The sequence below is a fragment of the Trachemys scripta genome, chromosome 3, assembly GCF_013100865.1.
Source record: "Trachemys scripta elegans isolate TJP31775 chromosome 3, CAS_Tse_1.0, whole genome shotgun sequence".
Classification (NCBI taxonomy): domain Eukaryota; kingdom Metazoa; phylum Chordata; order Testudines; family Emydidae; genus Trachemys; species Trachemys scripta.
The window spans coordinates 189054857-189061607 of NC_048300.1; positions in this window are offsets into that span (position 1 = coordinate 189054857).

The window sequence follows — 6751 nt, forward strand, 5'->3', positions numbered from 1 at the left end:
AATTTGAATGTATTTTTCAGTGCTGATCAAATAATTCCATGTGTTCATTATGGGCCCAATACTGCTCTTATTAATATGATTGTGAATACCGACAGACCCCCGATTGTCGGCAGGTGGGATCAAACCAGGGACTTCTGGAGCTTAGTGCATGAGCCTCTACCACATGAGCTAAAAAAACAACTTCCTGTTAGCTAAGCCTATAGAGCAAACTCATTAATCTCTCTCTCTAAGTGGTCTCTGCCACTAAATGGGACAGAACACTACACCCAGGAGGTGTGTGGGTTACAACTGAATACTCTTGTAGACTTTATTCTGGGTTAGGGACTGACCCTTATTAAAAATTCAGAGTGGACAGGATTATTATTTATTTGTATAGTAGTAGCATCTAAAAACCCTACTCAGAGATCTAGACCCAACTAAGGTAGGCACTGACTGTACACACACATGTAAACCACCCCAAGAGGTTAGAACCTAATATAAGAGTCAGACACACAGCTGGTTCTTATGAGTTTAGTAACCAAAAGAGTGCTCAGAACCATGCAGTCTTTAGGAGATAATTGTATAAAATATCACCAACAAAACAGGCTAGCACTTGGTCACTACTGGGATGGGAAAGCCCACAGAAAAAAAAAAGCGATTCAGTAGGAAGTGCTCGTCCCTTTGGGTCAGAACTGACCCACTCCCCTTGTTAGGGTGCATGGTGCTGCACAATGGAAATACTGTCTTTGGGATACAATGAAGTCCTGATAAGAGATGGGGGGGGGAATTGTCAAAAATTATTGGCAGAGAAAAATGCCCTTTCAACTTTTAAATGGAGGGATAGCTCAGTGGTTTGAGCATTGGCCTGCTGAACCCAGGGTTGTAAGTTCAATCCTTGAGAAGGCCACTTAGGGATCTGGGGCAAAATCAGTACTTGGGATTGGTCCTGCTTTGAGCAGGGGGTTGGACTAGATGACTTTCTGAGGTCCCTTCCAACCTTGATATTCTATGGTTTTGGTTTGAAAAATTCCATTTTAAATGAAATTTTCAGGTTTTTGTTTTAAAACTTAAACTTTTGAAAACCAAAAATATTTCTGATTTTGCTTTTTGATGAAATCCTGAAAAATTCAACAAACATGAAAAATCTTTTTTTTTTTTCCTTCAACATTTTCACTGGTAATGAGCTATATTTTCCTACCAGCTCTAGTCCTGATCAGTTCTAATCCTAAAATACCTGGTGTCTTTTTCCCATGATCAGGGTGTCAGCTGCAGGGTCTGGCTTTGATGCATTTTAAGAAATTAAATGTTGTTTGTCTACATTGACATTGTTTTATTAGTATTGTGGTAGACCGTCCAGCTCCCAGTCATGGATCACCTGAGCCTAGGTGGGTGTACAAGCACAAAACAGAAGGATTGTACCTGCGCTGATGCTATTTATGTAATTCATTTTGGTTAAAAAAAATCTGCAAAGCAAAGGTACAGCGATATTGAACAAAAGTATTTGTGCATATTATTACTTAACCTAATACCTCTGCAACAAAATCTAATTTAAAAATAACCACAGCAAGATAGAAAACCCCCCACACTAACTCAATAAACTAAACAAAAAGCAAGAAAAATCGAACACACCGATACAAGGCTGACCAAATCACTCAGTAATCTCCCTATCTGAATTCCGTTTCAATTGTACATGGTATTCTCCACTTCCTCTCTGGAGCTGCTGTGTGGTGTCCTTGTGTACTCTTAAACTTCGGCTGTATTCTACCCCAGAGATGGCTACATTTCAGTGTTTGGTGAACATATTCCTTCTGAACTGGCAACGTTTAAAAGGCACGTTGGATCCTACTGGAGGAAAGGGGCAATTCAGAAGTTTGCAGGCTTTGGATATGAACTTTCAAAATTCTAGATCAATATAAAGAGATTATAATTACAATGCTTTTTAATATAACATACAGCATCACAAAAATACTTTATAGAAAGGGATAATGTAGAAAGTGAATCCTTCAGAGTTGGATTTTCTCTTGATGGTATTTATTTGGCCCCTAACGCTGTACTGTCTGAGCACTTCATAGTCTTTCATCTATTTATATTCCCCCAACTCCTCTATGAGGTGAGGTAGTGTTATTATTTCCATGTCACAGAAGGGGAACTCAGACACACAGAAACTAAGGGGTAGATTTTAAAAGATATTTAGATGCCTAAAGAAGCAGTGGGATTTTCAAAAGTGCCTAAGTGCCTAACTCCCTTTGAAATCATCTGCATCTTTAGGTGTTTAAATACCTTAAAAAATTAGTCCCCAAGTGACTTGCCTAAGACCACACAGGGTGTCTGTGACAAAACAGGAACTGAGCCCCTTTCTTCCACTGCCCAAGCTAGCTTTCTAACCACTGGGACATTCCTTCATCTGTAGCTATCACACCTGAGAGAAATGACCCTGCAACTCAAAGGCAGTGAAACAGAGACAAGAATTCTCACAAACTAGGTACAGAGAGGTGAGATAGGAGGGTGTGATAGTAATAAAGAATAAAAAGTGTGTATCGAGTCAGAGGTTAAATCAAACAAGAAGATTGTAAGGCAAGTTTTGAAGAAAATAAGTGAGTTGGAGAGAGGGTAGATGGGGCAGCCCAACTGTAAGAGTTACTGAAACTCCCCCTTTGTGGGGCATCACTGGAAACTGGATCAAAGAGAGGAAGCCCAGGCTGAAGCAGCAAAGTGGATGAGTGGGGTGAAATACAGGTAGGTGGATAGAAGGTCAGAGACAAAGGATGGAGCAAGTCCATGGAGAGCTTTTAAAACTAAGATGGCAATTTTGAATCGGATGGGCAAAGAGCAGCCTTGGAGCAGCTGGCGGCAGATTCCCGTGGATTGTCTGCCAACTGGGGAGAGCCGGAGTGCATTGTTTTCCAGCCATTCCTCTTCACCGATTCTCCTGGCCCTGACATGCCTCGTATTTGGGCTGAGAGGCAGAAGGTGTAGGAGCTGGCTGTGCTGGCTCTCAATGCCCACAGGGACTCGCCTACACTAGGGCTAATGGCAGCTGGGCAATTACAGTCAGTCTCTGCCTGGAGAGCATCTGGCCTGTGGTGTGTAACAAAACAAAAGGTGGTTCTCTTTTAAGTTTACGGCTTGTGAAAAATTATGTTGACAGCATAGAAAGACGAAATCCCTTTCATGCAGAACAGGCTCAGCACGGGCAATATCTAATGAAAATGAGGTAGGATCAGAGGCTAAAATAGGAAAACAACAAGTTAAAAATTACTTAGACAAGTTAGAGATCTTCAAGTCACCAAGGCCTGATGAAATACATCCTAGAATGTGCAAGGACCTGACTGAGGAGATATCTGAGCCATTAGCGATTATCTTCAAAAAGTCAAGGAAAATGGGAGAGATTCCAGAAGACTGGGAAAAGGGCAAATATAGTGCCAATCTATAAAAAGGGGAATAAAGACAACCCGGGGAATTACGGACCAGTCAGCTTAACTTCAGTAACCGGAAAGATAATGCAGCAAATAATCAAGTAATCATTTTGCAGACAACTAGAAGATAATAAGGTGATAAGTAAGTCAGCATCGACTTGTCAAGAACAAATCATGTCAAACCAACAGCTTTCTTTGACAGGGTAACAAGCCTTGTGGATGGGGGGAAGTGGTAGATGTGGCATATCTTGACTTTGGTAAGGCTTTTGATACTGTCTCGCATGACCTTCTCATAAAAAAACTAGGGAAATACAACCTAGATGGAGCTATGGTAAGACGGATGCATAACTGGTTGGAAAACCGTTCCCAGAGAGTAGTTATCAGTGGTTCACAGTCAAGCTGGAAGGGCATATCAAGTGAGGTCATGCAGGGATCGGGGTTCTGGATCTGGTTCTGTTCGATATCTTCATCAGTGATATGATAATGGCATAGAGAGTACACTTATGAAGTTTGAGGACCATACCAAGCTGAGAGGGGTTGCAAGTGCTTTGGAGGATAGGATTAAAATTCAAAATGATCTGGACCAACTGGAGAAATGGTCTGAAGTAAATAGGATGAAATTCAATAAGGACAATGCAAAGTACTCCACTTAGGAAGGAATGATCAGTTGCACACATACAAAATGTGAAATGGGTGCCTAGGAAGGACTACTGGAGAAAGGGATCTGGGGGTCATAGTTAAGGCTACGTTTTAGTCATGGGTATTTTTAATAAAAGTCATGGACAGATCACGGGCAGTAAACAAAAATTCATGGCCTGTGACCTGTCCATGACTTGTACTATATACCCCTGACTAAATCTTGGGGGGGGGCAGGGGGTGCTGTGTGTACTGGGGGGGCAGCCTAAGGAGTGCTGCATGTGCTTGGGGGGGCAGCCCGGGAGGCGCCATGTGTGCTCGGGGCGGCAGCCCAGGACGCCCATGGGTGCTGGGGGGGGGCAGGCAGCAGTGCGTGGCCTAGGACCCCCACTGGTGTTGGGGGGGGGGGGTGGCACTGGCACATGACTGAGAACCCCTGCTGGTGCTGAGGGGGGTTGGCGNCCCCCCCCCGGAAGTGGCGACATTCCCCCTTCCTCAGCTCCTAGGCTTCTTGTCCTAACCTCTGAGGATAGGACAAGAAGCAATGGGCTTAAATTGCAGCAATGGATGTTTAGGTTGGACATTAGGAAAATCTTCCTAACTGTCAGGGTGGTTAAGCACTGGAATAAATTGCCCAGGGCGGTTGTGGAATCTCCATCATTGGAGATTTTTAAGAGGAGGTTAAACAAACACCTGTTAGGGATGGTCTAGATAATACTTAGTCCTGCCATGAGTGCAGGGGACTGACTAGATGGCCCCTTGACATCCCTTCCAGTCCTATGATTCTATGACTCTGTAGCAGCTTCACCTCCACTGCCCTAGGCAAATGCCTCCACCCTGTCCTGCAAGGTGATTTCTGTGTTTGATAGCATGGCTTCACCCACCCACTTGCCTCACTCCTTGCTTCGTCGTGGAGACTATTCACAAGGATGCCCACTGTGATGCAGACACCTGTTCGCTAGCAACTGAAAAGCCATCTCATTTCACAGAAACCACGGAACAGTAATAATCAGACAGTAACGACTTCTGCTAACCACCAACCTGAGTCACATTTGAGCTGGTGACGTGGGGGTAAAAAGGCTCCGTATCCCACTGCCAAGTCTGAGACGAGCAGTATGTACAATACCAGTGACTAGAAAATATCATCTTTTGCTGGGTGAGGGTCCATCTAATGCTTGCTGGTCTCTCCAAAATACAGACAATGGACCCAACATTGCCATGGTATAAGTGGGTGCTGCTCCCTCTTATTTGATCCATTGTCTCTGGGTGAGACTAGCCCTTCAGATCTGAAAATAGTTCAACTTATTTTTCAGACTTGTGATGCAGGGATGCTGGCAGAACAGTAACTAAAGTTGTGTGTGTGTATAACTGAATGTGCGTATGTTTGTCTGTTTGTGTGGGTGTATAGTACAGAATATGGGTTTCAGTTTGTGTGAGCATGGTGAGAAGTATTTGCATGTATCTTGTTTATGAGAGTGGGTGGCACAGCGTGTGCATGTGTGACAGACAATGTGGTTTGAGGCTGTGTGACTGTGAGATGTGTGAGTTTGTGCGAGAGCATGTCCCGTAAACGCTTCTACTGTTAAAGAGGATTCTTAAGCTGTCGTGTAACAAAAAAGATTCATGTATTCCCATTACAAGGCTCCATGCTCTTGTTCAGACAGCACCCCAGCTCGGTTTCTTCTGCTGTCCTGAAGAAACTGAACACTTCAAAACTTTCAATAGAATTGGAACATGCAGTTGCTCCTCCAAAACCAAAAGCTTGTGTTTAAAACAAAACAAAAACTTTGTTGCATCATTTCAGCTTCTGACCTTTGACAGTTTTAAACACTGAATCAAAAGCAAAATTTTAGTGTATTTTTTGCTTAAAGAAAACCTCATTATTTCTACATATGCTGGGACAAATTCTTGTTTCACTTACAGTTGTAAACCTTAAGTAACTCCACTGAAGTCAATGGTGTTGCTTGGATTTATAATGTTGCAACTAATCGGTGAATTCCATTCTATCTTCCCTAGGCCCTGTGCCAGCAGAACCACTGCTGTTCTGCTATGCATGGGGGGCAGGATTTAGGCTGCCCTAGGGTGTACATCTGGAAAGGGCAGAGGCCAGTTCCTTGGGAGCTGCATCTGAAGCAGTAGTTTGAGACAAGGTTGGGATAGAGAAGAGCTGTGGATGAAAAGTGGTACGAAATTGCTTGTTCTCATCTAGGATTCTTGTTCTTATCAGTTTTCAAAATGGAGAGAGGTAAATAGTGGTGTCCCCAGGGGTTTGTATTGGGACCAGTCCTATTCAACATATTCATAAATTATCTGGAAAAGGGGGTAAACAGTGAGGTGGCAAAATTTGCAGATGATACAAAGCTACTCGAGATAGTTAAGTCCCAGACAGACTGTGAAGAGCTACAGAAGGATCTCTCAGAACCAGGTGACTGGGCAACAAAATGACAAATGAAACTGAATGTTGCTAAGTGCAAAGTAATGCACATTGGAAAACATAATCCCAACTATACATATAAAATTATGGGGTCTAAATTAGCTGTTACCACTCAAGAAAGAGATCTTGGAATCATCCTGGATAGTTCTCTGAAAACATCCACTCAGTGTGCAGCGGCAGTCAAAAAAGCAAACAGAATGTTGGGAATCATTAAGAAAGGGATAGAGAATAAGACAGAAAATATCATATTGCCTCTATATAAATCCATGGTACGCCCACATCTTGA